Source organism: Ictalurus furcatus, chromosome 28 (genome assembly GCF_023375685.1).
Source record: "Ictalurus furcatus strain D&B chromosome 28, Billie_1.0, whole genome shotgun sequence".
NCBI lineage: Eukaryota > Metazoa > Chordata > Actinopteri > Siluriformes > Ictaluridae > Ictalurus > Ictalurus furcatus.
In genome coordinates, this window is record NC_071282.1 from 18,909,161 (window position 1) to 18,923,785 (window position 14,625).

A 14,625-nucleotide genomic window follows, 5' to 3' on the forward strand; every position below is an offset into this window, starting at 1 on the left:
ACTCCCGCCCTGAAGCTCGTTACTTCATTATTTAAAAATAAAAACATTTACGTCATTTCAATCTTTAAAGAACACGCGCTAGGGCCGGGCGATATCATCGACAGAACATCGATATCGGGATAAACGATTACGCGATACGCTTTTCCGAGATATCGTCGGTATGCTGATGTATTTAAATAAAAAAAAAAAAAAAAAAACGTTTTTAATCATCACAAGTTAAATGGATGCTGTCGGTTTCAGGTCATTTAAAAAAAAATATAAAAAAGCGTCTTCTTCTTTGTCTCCGTAGTTAAAGCGTGAAACTCGGCGGAACGGTTTATTTTTTGCTCATGATTAGCTTCATTATATCTGTATCGCGGATCGTGATGTGATACTTCTGTCACGTCACACACACATGAAATGAAACAAACAAAAACAAACGCTTTTTCTACTGACGTCACGTTTGATGTAGCTGTTCTGTCTTACGTTGTAGCAGCTATAAACAGTCGTTCCTTCACTTCCTCTCAAAAAAAAATAAAAAAAACGTTACGTCGGAAAACGTAATGCTACGGCGTCGACGCTGGAGACTCCTTCCGTACCTGCTACGTAAACGTCTCTGCGAACGAGCGCGTTAATATAAACCGGTGCTAGACCTGCTGCTGTAGAAAAGTAATCGACACCTCCTGACCAATCACGATCCAGAACTCGGCGTGAAGCGGACGAGTGACGCGGTCTGATCACGCTCAGACACAAAACACACCGATGTAGCAGGCTTGGTGAGATTCTCCTCTGGCGTACAGCGCTGTACAGAAGTGTGTGTGTGTGTGTGTGTTTGTGTGTGTGTGTGTGTGTGTTGCTGAATGGAGGAACAGAAGGAAAAACTGAACCCTGCCGAGAGGTCTGCTGAGGTGACGCTCGGGGTCAGAACTGTAAACGAGGTCCGGTTAGAACGCGGGCCGGAACCCGGACGGAACCGAGACGGCTGTTCCTGTGGTTTGGGAGGAAGCGTTTCGGCTGTAGCGGATCGGTGCGAGGAGACGGGAAAATACGCAGCGTCACTCTTACGAGGCCGAGGGTCACGTTCAGATATTTATTCCGGCTTCAACCCAGAGGAGTCCTTCATTTTTTTTGGGGGGGGGAAACTTGTGTATCATGAAACACAAACTGGACTCCATGAAATCTATTACAAGTGTCACACACGCACACACACACACACACACACACACACACAACGCAGCCGTTACAGTTAACGTCTGACCTTCTGCTTAGTTTTGTAACTGAATGGGATTCAGATGGCGATAAGGAGACGGCTCTAACCGCACACGGCTTTCTGTTTGTTTTCTTTAATTTATTTTTCCTTTAGATAAAAACCCTGACGTGTCGCAACAGGCATTCCGATCGAACCTGCCGTACCTCCGAAGCCGAGCACGCACCCGTCCTCCCACTTCTCACGATGCCAAAGAACACACACCAGCCCCAAAAGCTAACAGCAACATGATGCTAAAGCGCCCGGAGGCGCCAGTGTGTACGAGCGCGGTCAATAAAAAAAAACAAAAAAAAAACCCAAAGAGAAAGACACGAAAGAACAGAAAAGTGTTTAAACGTGCCGACCTGTTCGGGCATGTCCCCGGCCGAGGCGACGAGGTGCCTCTTTTCTTCCTCGCGCGCTTCGCATGTAAACTCTCGTCGCGTTAATATCTACCCCGGGGAAAAAAAAACTACCCCGCGTGCGATTGTTTTTAGTCGCGGGCTTTCGGCCTGCTCTAGCTTCCTCCGTCTTCGCACCGCGGCGAATCTCTCCGTCTCTATCCCTCCCTCTATCCCTCCCTCTCTCGCTCTCTCTCTCTCTCTGGCACGTGAAAACGAGGAAGTGAAATACAGCGAGCGTGTAACTCTGTGCACTTCCTATGCACCAAACACGCCGGGGCTGACCTGATACGACCCCGTGCACTTCAGGCTCGGGGCCAAGTCTGCCTTCCGGAGCTGGAGAACAGGAGCGCGCGAGAGCGAGAGCGAGAGCGAGAGAGAGAGAGAGAAGGAGAAAAAGGAGGGGAGAGGACGATTCAGCCTGGGTTTTTTTTCTCCCTCTTTCCCAAAACCACCTACTGTTGGTTAGCAAACACTCTGGCTCGGTTCCAGGCTCATTTTCGCGCGTTACTCGAGCTGACTGGTTGGGAATGTTTCACCTTTTGGTTAGCAAGTCGATGATTCTGTGATTTTGATGTTTCGAGCGTTCACAGAGACGGGGGGAGTTTTTTTTGTTGTTGTTTTTTTTTTTCCCTTCCTAAACTCTTCAGCTCTGGGCGTTTCTATATGTTCGGCAACTTCTGCATGCACCTCGTGTATGACAAATAAAAAACAAAAGCTTACTCATTTCCCCTGCACCCTTTCCACTCCGCCAACGTGCGATGCGGTGATAAATCATCTTCTGTTTGTGAATGGATCAGCACTCAACGTTCTTGTTACTGCTCTCTCCAGGAGCTCGTACGCGTTGCGCGTCCCGAGCGGAGGAACGAGCCCTCCAAAACCCCGGAACGAGTCAGATTTGCGAGTGTTCGGTCTGACGCTGGGGCGATATCTCCAAAATATCATATCGCCATACCGGAAGGCATTCGTACGATAGACGACACGCACCCACGACAGCTGGATTTCGGCTGACGAGCGACCGTGTAGCGCTGTGGGAAAACGTGCTATTTTTCTTTTAACGTCGGCAAAAACTGGAATATAATGTAAACATTTTTAAAATAGAAATCACGTACGTACGGTCGTTCAGTTCCATTCAGCTAGCATTATTTTCTTTTTTAAAAATTGTCATGAGAAATCGCAGTTTGGAATGCGGAATTGGCCGAGCTGTCTGGGTGGGAGGGGCTTACTCGATCTCCCCTGGCTCGATCGGCGACACTAGCCGATCAGGTGCATCGTGTATGTGGAAGAGGGCCGAGAGCGCTTTCGTCTGAGTTTGTTAGATCGTTCCGGAAAGAAAAAGTGTGGTGATGATGTCATATATCACATCACGGTATCGATACTGCCGTCGTTTTTTGGTTGTTGAAACGTTCACGTGAAGATCTGGACCCGCGGTCACCGGCTCACGTCATCACTTGACTAGCGCTCAAAAGAACCGCTGTTTCGTTCGTCTTCAAATAACGCTTCGCTGTAAACAAAAACGGATGAGCGCGTGCGAAATCTCCCCACATTCTGAAATGACGTCTAGCTAGCCCTCTGGTCCGCCTCTGGCTACGTCATTTACATAAAAGCGCGTGATTGGCTGAAACAGAGGATCTGCTACAGAAGTGCAAGTGGTTCATGTTTTGAAAACTAGAGACTAAGGCTAGTTTTTATTCCGTAGGTTTATGGGCTGGGTTTGTATCTGGGTCACGATCCATAACCTTATGAACCAGAACCGACTGAACCAGAACCAGCGTCCGACACAAAGTAAAACCGCCCAACATCTCCGACTGAACCAGAACCAGCGTCCGACACAAAGTAAAACCGCCCAACATCTCCGACTGAACCAGAACCAGCGTCCGACACAAAGTAAAACCGCCCAACATCTCCGACTGAACCAGAACCAGCGTCCGACACAAAGTAAAACCGCCCAACATCTCCGACTGAACCAGAACCAGCGTCCGACACAAAGTAAAACCGCCCAACATCTCCGACTGAACCAGAACCAGCGTCCGACACAAAGTAAAACCGTGCTGTGGTGAAGTCATCATTACATCACTGAATGTATTTTCCGCTCTATCTCTCTCTCACTATCTATGTATCTATCTGTCTATCTCTTTCTTTTTCTCTCCAGCTCTCTCTCTATCTCTCTCTTCCTGTCTCTCTCTCTCGTGTTTAGGATATCCCAGAGGATGGACAGATTGAGGGGAATGACATCATCGGGTTAGAGGAATATGAAGGGCAGGGAGTCAGAGACGATGGCGACATCAGGACTAGCATTACGCTAGCTTTGTGCTGTTGACTGTTAGCTCTGTGAGGATATTCCAGCTTTACGATAGCTCATAACAACCCCCCCCCACCCCCCACCCCCGTTTCTCTCCGCAAGCTCTCCCAGTCGCACGACACCAACCGAGCGAGCGAGCGAACGAGCGAGCGAGCGAGAGAGAGGAAGCGTGATTCGTCTACATTTAACCTGAAACGATCAGCTGGACAAAACATCTGGATGTAAATTAAAGCAACGCTATAAATCCAAGCGCTCTGCTAACGCAATCAGGAGATCTTTCCAAAAACAAGTTTTTTGTTTTTATTTTTATTTACGTTGGCGTATTCATTCATGTTTGAATTTGCGGAAGCTAATCACAGCGCTAAAGGGTTGATGCAGTAATGTCAGTCCCCTCTCATTAGCGCTAACGGTAATGTGACCTCCAGCAGTAACCCAGCTTAATTACAGCTAATTGGTATAGCAGGTAGTGTTTGCCAATAAACGCCGCAAACAAACACTCGTTAAGAGAATGCATTTAGACAATCACTCGCACACTTACCGTACTTTTACTACCTCCGTTTTGGGCAAAAGATCATAAACGTGACTGGCATCGGAGATGGGACGAAGAGGTGAGGGTGCTGTTTATGTCTGCGCTGAAAATAATAATAATAATAATAATAATAATAATAATAATAATAATAAAAGTCAGCAGTATAGAATGAATCTTCGTATCTCACCGCAAATAAATAAATAAATAAATAGAGAAAGAAGAGCTTTTTTCTTAAATGAATTATGACTTTTCAGACGTCACGCCGTCTCGTGATTGTTCGCTCGTTCGCATGAATGTAACGTTTCAACAGAAGGTGAACCATTTGACTGCTCATGTGACGGGCCGCTGAACAGCTCAAACCCTGGAGCGGACCCTCACACACACACACACACACACACACACACACACACGCACGCACACACACACACAGACGCACACACACAATTACTGTCTTATCATGGCGCTACAGGCGTACTGTGGCAACTGCCAAATTTTCAGACTCAAGAAATAAAAACATAATTGTATAGCATAAGCAAAAAAAAAAAAAGAAAAAAAAAAGAAAAGACAAGAAAAGCTGATCACTTGTAAGAAGGAGAAGTTCATGAGAATCCTTAAAAAAAAAAGAAAAAAAAAAGAAGAAGAAATAAAGAAATAAATAAATAAATAAACGCGCGGATTTCGGCTCGGAGACGGAGCGGAACACCCACCAGAGCTCTCGCCGTGCTCCCTCAGCACTTCACCTCCGACCCCTGTGCGCGGCTTCAATCACTAAAGTGATGGCCTGAATTTGAAATATGACCGTGCTTCAGCTTTCCAGCTGCTTAGTGCACTTCTGCCTCCTTTAAAAGAAAAAATAATAAAAAATTTCAAAAAGGAAAAAAAAAAAAAAGAAAAGAAGAAGAAAACCCTGCGAATTCATTCATCTGGAGCGTCTGTTGCCGGTGGCGAGGTCAAGGCTCGGGAGAAATTCCTGTCCTGTGGTTGTGGAGCTTTTTTTTTTTTTTTTTTTGAGGGTGGGTGGATGTGAAAAAGAAAAAATTTTAACATTTTAATTCTCGACTAATTTGTGAAACTAAACTGTTACAGGGAAATACAGAGAGAGAGAGAGAGAGATTCAACAGAGCAACTCGAGCTAGCTTAACGCTAACGAATAAACGCTACGCGTGTCGCGCTGGTGCAGGAAACTAATCAGCCACGCCGCTGGTTATTTTCCTTCGGCACCACGTCCTCGATCAAGTGTTTTATTCCTCTTACACCACAGCAGTCTACCGAGTCGTACCGCAAATCCCTGAGATATGCGAGTTACGGCTTCACCTCCGACGGGTACGAAGCGCCGACGCTGGAGACTCCTTCCGTAGACTCGCCCCTACGAGCGAACGAGCCGTCGCTGTGGAAACGGCAGCGCGTCGGAACGAGCGTGTCGATATAAACCCGAGCTGCTGTTCTAGAAAATTCTTCATCCACACCTCCTTGACCGATCAGAACCCGGAATTTCGGCGGCGCCGCAGTCTTTCCTGAAATATTCCCCGCTGCAGTATGAACGCTAACTAGACCCGAATTCCGGCATTTGGGACAGAGCCACTGATTAGTTTCCAAAGTAATCATGTGCTGCTAGTTATAATTATCCGGGATAAATTAGAAATATGAGAAACACACACACACACACACACACACACACAGAGAGAGAGAGAGAGAGAGAGAGGGAAAGAGAGAAAGAGAGAGAGAGAGAGAGAGGGAAAGAGAGAGAGAAAGAGAGAGAGAGAACGAGAGAGAGAGAGAGAGAGAGAGAGAGAAAGCCAGGATGATATGGCGTGTGATTAAGCAGAACTGGTGAATGAGCCGCTCAGTGTGATTAAACGGCGAAACGCGGTTTGTGTGTGTTCTCGTTACGCTGTAACACGCCGGCGATGCTCTCGCGCCATCCGTGCGGCTGAACGGCAGGAATTTTGGCAGCGGGTGGAGTGTGAGCACGTGTGAAAAGGCTCCTGTTCCGAGGGCTTCGCGCCGTGCCAGAACTCCTCGGCTGATTAAAAACCAAAGCGAGGTTTTCGGTGGCGCGCGTCCTCTCGTCCTCTCGTTCTCTCGTCCTCTCGTTCTCTCGTCCTCTCGTTCTCTCGCCCTCTCGTCCTCTCGCCCTCTCGTCCTCTCGTCAGCGTGTGCTGAGGATTCGGTTAAAGCGTATTTGATGTCTAAACTGACCGATCGGCCTGACCAGTGACTGGTTTTATTTTTGAAGCTGTCCTTTTCGGGTATGGAATCCTACGCCATATCGTGATGTGCCTATATATAACCGTGATATCGATAATGACATATAGAGTAAGGTTACGCCTCGCGTCCGTCTCTGCGCTAATAATAAGCACGTAAACATCTTCGCTTATTAGAAGGCCGAATCTCATCATGAATTTCCCATATGGTACATGATCATTTTAGCAAATCTACCAATGATATAGGTCACTGTAACACACACACACACACACACACACACACACACACACACACTCATACACAAAACCACCACGTCAGTGTCACTGCTGTCCTGAGAATGAACTTCCACCCACAAAATATCTGTTCAGTGCAGATCCTGGCTCCACTATTGATGCACAGTGGTAAGAGGGGTGCCAGTACTTTTAAACAGGCCAACAGATGGTGTACAGTCAGTAACCCTACACTCACAAAGTGCACCGTATTACTCTATACACCAAAGTGCGGTATATAACTGAATGTAACATTAAAAGGAAACAGGAACTGGAGGGAATGTGGAACCCGAGCCGGTCCCGGAGGAACGCCCGTGACCCTGACGCTGGAACGCCGGCTCCGACGTGATTCCAGGAATGACATCATCATTAATCTCCGCTAAAGCAAACACGGGAAGCCGTTATAAGAGCAGAGACCCGACACCATGACTGGAAAGAGTACACGAATATATCATTTCCCTGTTTATTACATTACGCTAATGCGCTCGTTTCTATAGTAACGGCTCATCCGTACGCAGGGACCGCTCATCGTCGATACGTTCACGGGACGTTTACGTGACGCTAATGGAAGGAGTCTCCAGTGTCAGCGCTTAGCGACGAGCAGAGGTGAAGCCGTAACCTTTACGGTAAAGGTTGACGAGCCGTTTACGTGTTGTCGTTGTTGTCGTTGTTGTTTATTTTGCGTTTTCTCAGTAACGTGACGAGCTCCGTTTTGTTGTTGTTGTTCTTAATAACGTCGCTAGATGTTTACCGACAAACAAATTCACGATTGCCATTCCGCCGGTTCGAGTCTCCAAAAAAAATAAAATAAAATAAAATTTTTAAAAAAAGGCACAAAGGACCCCTCTTAGCGATAAGGATAGTGAGTGTGACATATGGTGAGGCTCTGATTCACGAGCGTGTGCTGCACGCGCGTCTCTGAAGGACACGAAAATGCGGCGCGGAACGCAAGGACAGTCAATAATCGCCGCGACAAAAAGAAGCCGAGATCATAAAGCTAAAGCGGCGGGAAAAAAAAAGACTGGTCGCTGAAGAGTCATCTACTTTAAGGGCAGGTTAACCTGAAGTACTTCGCGGCGGCGTCTGAATGGGGCCGTGTGTGTGAGTGTGTGTGTGCGTGTGTGTGTGTGCGTGTGAGTGAGTGAGTGAGACAAAAGGAAATAAATAAAATAAGACTATGAATAATAAGCACTATAAGATCTCTCCTCCGTCAAATCCCTCTCATCTGAAAAGGTGAGAAGCTTCCGGACTGCGCTCGAGGACAAAGGCCTTTCAGTGGCGTAAAAGCGCCGACGCTCTCTCGGGTTGACCTTTAGCACTGTTTTCTTTTCTTGCCCCCCTTTTAGCTACATTCCAGGCGTTTGTGATTGATTTGCATTTGAAGATTAGCCGTTAGAGCTTTCCTTCTCCCTCACTGGCAACCGGAGGCAGGTGCCAGGAATCCATCCCACCTTCCGTCATAATAATAATAACAATAATAATAATAATAACAATAATACTTTATCTGCAAGGCAGTGTTTTTTTCAAAGCAGCTCATCATGTGCTAAAAGAAAACGTCTGAAAACCCGACAGAAAGAAACGTACACAAAACTAAAAACCCCGAACACAGACGTTTAACAGAAAGTAAGTGCTGATAGTCAGTTATCGATATACACCGATCAGCCATAACATTAAAACCACCTGCCTGATACCGCGTAGGTCCTCCTTGTGCCACAAAAACAACCTTGAACTCTTTGTCGTGTTCCTCAAACGGTTCCTGAACTATTTTTGCAGTGTATCATGGAGCATTATCCTGCTGAAAGAGGACACTGATATTAGGGAACACCGTGACCATGAAGGGGTGTACTCGGTCTGCAGCAGTGTTTAGGTAGGGGCTACGTGTCAATGTAACGTCTACATGAATGCCAGGATCCGAGGTTTCCCAGCAGAACATTGTCCAGAGCATCGCACTTCCTCCACCGACTCGCCTTCTTCACACAGTGCGTCCTGGTGCCACCTCTTCCCCAGGTAAGCGACACGCACGCACCCGGCCTCCGCGTGATGTAAAAGAAAACCCGATTCATCAGACCAGGACACCTTCTCCCATCGCTCCATGGTCCAGTTCTGATGCCCATTGTAGGAGATTTGGGTGGAGTACAGGAGGTCAGCATGGGCGCTCTGACCGCTCTGCAGCTACACATCTCCATACGCAGCAAGCTGTGACGCTCCGTGTGTTCCGACTCCTTTCTATCAGAACCAGCATCAACTTTTTCAGCAGTTTGTGCTGCAGGAGATCTTCTGTGGGATCGGACCGGACGCATCACTGAGACTTGGGCGTCCGTGACCCTTCACCGGTTCTCCGGTTCTCCTTCCTCGGACCACTTTTAGTAGGTTCTAACCACTGCACACCGGGAACACCCCACAACACCTGCTGTTTTGGAGATGTTCTGACCCAGACGTCTAGACATCACAATCTGGTTCTTGTCGAAGTCTCTCAGATCCTTACACTTGCCCATTTTTCCTGCTTCCAACACGTCAACTTCCAGAACTGAATATTCACCCGTTACCCGATAATATACCCCCCTCCACTCGACAGGTGCCATTTTAAAGACAATAATAAAGTTCTTCACGTCACCTGTCTGTGGTTTTAATGTTATGGCAGATTGTGATATTCAAAGCCACTGATATCGTACATGATAAAAAAAACACGGACTTTTGGTACAACAAATGCTCTGATTTTTGTGCTAAAATGACCTGTTGGTATTCTTTAACCAAGATTAAAGATCTTTAAACACTGCCTTTAAAAAACGCTCCTCTGTGAACAACTCAATAACAATCAAATCAATTATCCAGGAATAACAGCACTTTAGTAAGCTTTATATAGGCGCTGTACGATGCAGGTTAGACTCGCTGCTATAGGAATCGATAAAATCAACAAACGCCGGAGATCTTAATCAGGTCCTGCATTAGGGTTCGCTACGGAAAGCCGGAGAGGCCGAACATCTCGGCAAACACTTTATGAATCAGCAGACCGAAAACCAAAACACTGCGGCTTTAATAGTTGATATAACTGCTGTTCATAGACGTACTGTTCTACGATTACAGGAGAATTCCAACATAAAACCATCATTTATATTAACATATCGCTTCTCGTGGTATGTATCGATCTGTTGCACAGTATCGCTCACTGCCCATGGTTTAGCGACATTATTATACGTTTCTCCGTCTTCACCCGAAACGTACAATACCCAGAATGCAATACAGCGACACGAGAGTCCCGCTTGCTCGACCAATCAGAACCTCTGCGTGAGACATGTGACTACAGTATATACAGTAAATACGGCGGCGTAAACACGTAAGCTATATCTAAGCTCGCTAGTTTATATCACTGTGACGATCATATGTAGCTCTACATCAATCGCGTCTTATTGAGGAGCTGCCTATAATGAACATATAGTTGTCTAGCTTTGTTTACCTTACAAAAGAATGATTGGCATGTGTCCTGGGCGTCACCCAGTCGTTTTAATCATGAAGCTAATCGAAACGTGTCTACAAAGCATCGAGACCTGAATGCCCGCATTCATTTCCCTCTGAGTTTCTATGAGATACGTGTCTAGGAATTTAGCCAATTAGGCAGACGGATCTTCTAGAGCAGTGGCCACCAACCCTCTTCCGTAAGATCTACCTTCCTGCAGGTTTCATCGCCGACCAAAGTCTAACACGCCTGTTTTAGTTCATTAAAAACCTCTCACGCCACCTCAAGGATGCTTCGACAGGAGAGGTATCGAACCCCGAGGATTCTCGACACGTCCCGCTGGATCATCGCTGTCCGTGTAGGTACGCTTACCACAGATGTACCAACGGTTAAACTGGAGATTTTGGCCGAACTTGAATGTGTGAAATATCAAAGATGCAAGCGGCTGTATTTTCACAGCGGCGAAACGTGAACCGCACCATCGCAAACACCACACTGACTGTAGCTTTAACACTAATAGACACTCATACGCATAAGTAACACGATTCTTTTTTTTAAATGCTGCAGTGAACTGTAACACAAATAGAGCTGCACCAACTAACCGATAAAATGGATAATAATCGACGATGAAAATCGCTGTCGACGAATCTCATCATGGATGAGTTGGTCTGCGCGGCACGGGGGGGGGGGGGGGTTTACTCGTTACGTTACTCCTCTTCCGAAAACACGCTTCGGGGAGTAAATACTAAAGTTGCGTCACAAATGAAGTACCGTGCACTTACACGGTGCGCTCTACCGTCTAGTGTGTGGATTTTAGAAAGGTGATATCATCTCAAGTATATCACTAGCGGGGTGTTTTTTTACTAACCGGAAGTAGAAGCCGCTTCTAGGCGACGGCGCGTGACGTCATACGCACGCTAGCATTAGCAGACACCCAGACTGACGGACGATGACTTTCTGAAGTTTACTTTCTGTCAGCGTTAACTTTTATTCCCAACATGACCTCAGTCTCCATCAGACGGAGGAAGAATCGTCACGTGACGGAGGAAGAAAGTCCTCTAAGGCAGGGGAGCATTTTATATTAAACACCGCGGAGATCGAACAGTGCTGCACGAGCACAAACATGTTTATATCCAAAATACTCCACTGTGTGTAAGGGGCAGGGGAAACTGGTGTGAGTTCCTTAAAAGGGTTAGTTTAATTCCAGTTTATGGTGATTATATGCCGTGTCTGCGCGCTTGCAGTGTAACTTCCGTCGTTTATTATAACGGAAGTGATGTGCTAGTGACGAGGCCGCGTTGCTGATCACGCGCGGTGTAGACGCGCTGATACAGAGTGTAGCGCGAGTAAGATCTGTAATGTCTAATTAAAACACTCTGATCAAAAGTAAACACAAGCAAAATAATATTAATAAAGACAACGAGGAACAGAAAGCACACGGTGCAGTGAAAGAGTTTTTATTATTCATTTAGGACTGGAGTTTAATTCTGTGCTTTTTCTGCATCCATAAAAAATAACGCGTAAATACTTATAAACAATATAAACTAATATAATTGAATAAAATAAATTTTATATATATATATATATATATATATATATATATATATATATATATATATATATATACACATACATATATATATAGATACACACACACAAACATAATTTATTAATTTATTTTAGTTTGTATTGTACGGAAGTATTTATGCGTTATTTTTTATGGATGAACAAAAAGTACAGAATTAAACTCCATTCCTAAATTAATAATATATATTCTGGTGTGTGTGTGTGTGTGTGTGTGTGTGTTGGGTTATTTTCTGTTTTGGACAAAGAGTTGTGTAAAGTTTTAGTCTGAAGTTTATATTTGCAAAACTCAGTTTGTGGATTTTATTATAAATAAACAAACAAAAAAACAGTGTACTGAAAGTTTGCCCCGCCCCCATCCGATTAATCGCAAAAATAATTGGACAACCAATCGATTATGAAAATAATAGTTAGTTGCAGCCCTAAACGCAAACCATTGAAAAACACAAACAGGACAAAAATACATCTACTGTAAAAGAGACAGGCAAGAAACACATTTACTGTAACATAAACGGGCCAAAAGCACATCTACTGTAACATAAACGGGCCAAAAACACAACTACTGTAACATAAACGGGATAAAAACTCATCTACTGTAACATAAACGGGCCAAAACTCATCTACTGTAACATAAACGGGCCAAAAACACATCTACTGTAACATAAACGGGATAAAAACACATCTACTGTAACATAAACGGGCCAAAAACACATCTACTGTAACATAAACGGGATAAAAACACATCTACTGTAACATAAACGGGCCAAAGACACATCTACTGTAACATAAACGGGATAAAGACACATCTACTGTAACATAAACGGGATAAAAACTCATCTACTGTAACATAAACGGGCCAAAAACACATCTACTGTAACATAAACGGACCAAAACTCATCTACTGTAACATAAACGGACCAAAACTCATCTACTGTAACATAAACGGGATAAAAACACATCTACTGTAACATAAACGGGATAAAAACTCATCTACTGTAACATAAACGGGATAAAAACACATCTACTGTAACATAAACGGGATAAAAACTCATCTACTGTAACATAAACGGGATAAAAACACATCTACTGTAACATAAACGGGCCAAAAGCACATCTACTGTAACATAAACGGGATAAAAACACATCTACTGTAACATAAACGGACCAAAAGCACATATACTGTAACATAAACGGACCAAAACTCATCTACTGTAACATAAACGGGCCAAAAGCACATCTACTGTAACATAAACGGGCCAAAAACACATCTACTGTAACATAAACGGGCCAAAAGCACATCTACTGTAACATAAACGGGCCAAAAACACATCTACTGTAACATAAACGGGTCAAAAGCACATCTACTGCAACATAAACGGGCCAAAAACACATCTACTGTAACATAAATGGGCCAAAAGCACATCTACTGTAACATAAACGGGCCAAAAACACATCTACTGTAACATAAACGGGCCAAAAGCACATCTACTGTAACATAAACGGGCCAAAAGCACATCTACTGTAACATAAACGGGCCAAAAACACATCTACTGTAACATAAACGGGTCAAAAGCACATCTACTGCAACATAAACGGGCCAAAAACACATCTACTGTAACATAAACGGGATAAAAACTCATCTACTGTAACATAAACGGGATAAAAACACATCTACTGTAACATAAACGGGCCAAAAGCACATCTACTGTAACATAAACGGGCCAAAACACATCCACTGTAACATAAACGGACCAAAACACATCTACTGTAACATAAACGGGATAAAAACTCATCTACTGTAACATAAACGGGCCAAAAGCACATCTACTGTAACATAAACGGGCCAAAACTCATCTACTGTAACATAAACGGGATAAAAACTCATCTACTGTAACATAAACGGGCCAAAAGCACATCCACTGTAACATAAACGGGCCAAAAACACATCCACTGTAACATAAACAGACCAAAACACATCTACTGTAACATAAACGGGATAAAAACTCATCTACTGTAACATAAACGGGCCAAAAACACATCTACTGTAACATAAACGGGCCAAAACACATCCACTGTAACATAAACGGACCAAAACACATCTACTGTAACATAAACGGGATAAAAACTCATCTACTGTAACATAAACGGGCCAAAAACTCATCTACTGTAACATAAACAGGATAAAAACTCATCTACTGTAACATAAACGGACCAAAGCACATCTACTGTAACATAAACCGGATAAAAACTCATCCAATGTAACATAAACGGACCAAAAATACATCTACTATAACATAAACGGACCAAAAATACATCTACTGTAACATAAACCGGATAAAAATACATCTACTGTAACATAAACGGACCAAAACACATCTACTGTAACATAAACGGACCAAAACACATCTACTGTAACATAAACGGGCCAAAAGCACATCTACTGTAACATAAACGGGCCAAAAGCACATCTACTGTAACATAAACGGGCCAAAAGCACATCTACTGTAACATAAACCGATAAAAACTCATCCAATGTAACATAAACAGACCAAAAATACATCTACTGTAACATAAACAGACAAAAATACATCTACTGTAACATAAACGGGCCAAAAATACATCTACTGTAACATAAACGGACAAAAATACATCTACT

General features: G+C 44.2%; 1 protein-coding gene across 3 annotated transcripts in view; it reads right to left on the reverse strand.

Annotated features, from left to right (window-relative positions):
* Positions 1 to 14,625, reverse strand: part of zbtb20 (zinc finger and BTB domain containing 20) — a 95,456-nt gene that overhangs the window by 45,375 nt on the left and 35,456 nt on the right. The window contains exon 1 of one of the 3 annotated variants that reach the window (XM_053618114.1): positions 1,591 to 2,736. The exons of the other annotated variants lie outside the window; for them this stretch is intronic. The gene's annotated coding sequence lies outside the window, so the exon portion shown is untranslated. Of the gene's footprint in view, positions 1 to 1,590; positions 2,737 to 14,625 lie in introns of those variants that run through there. 3 annotated transcript variants of the gene reach the window in all.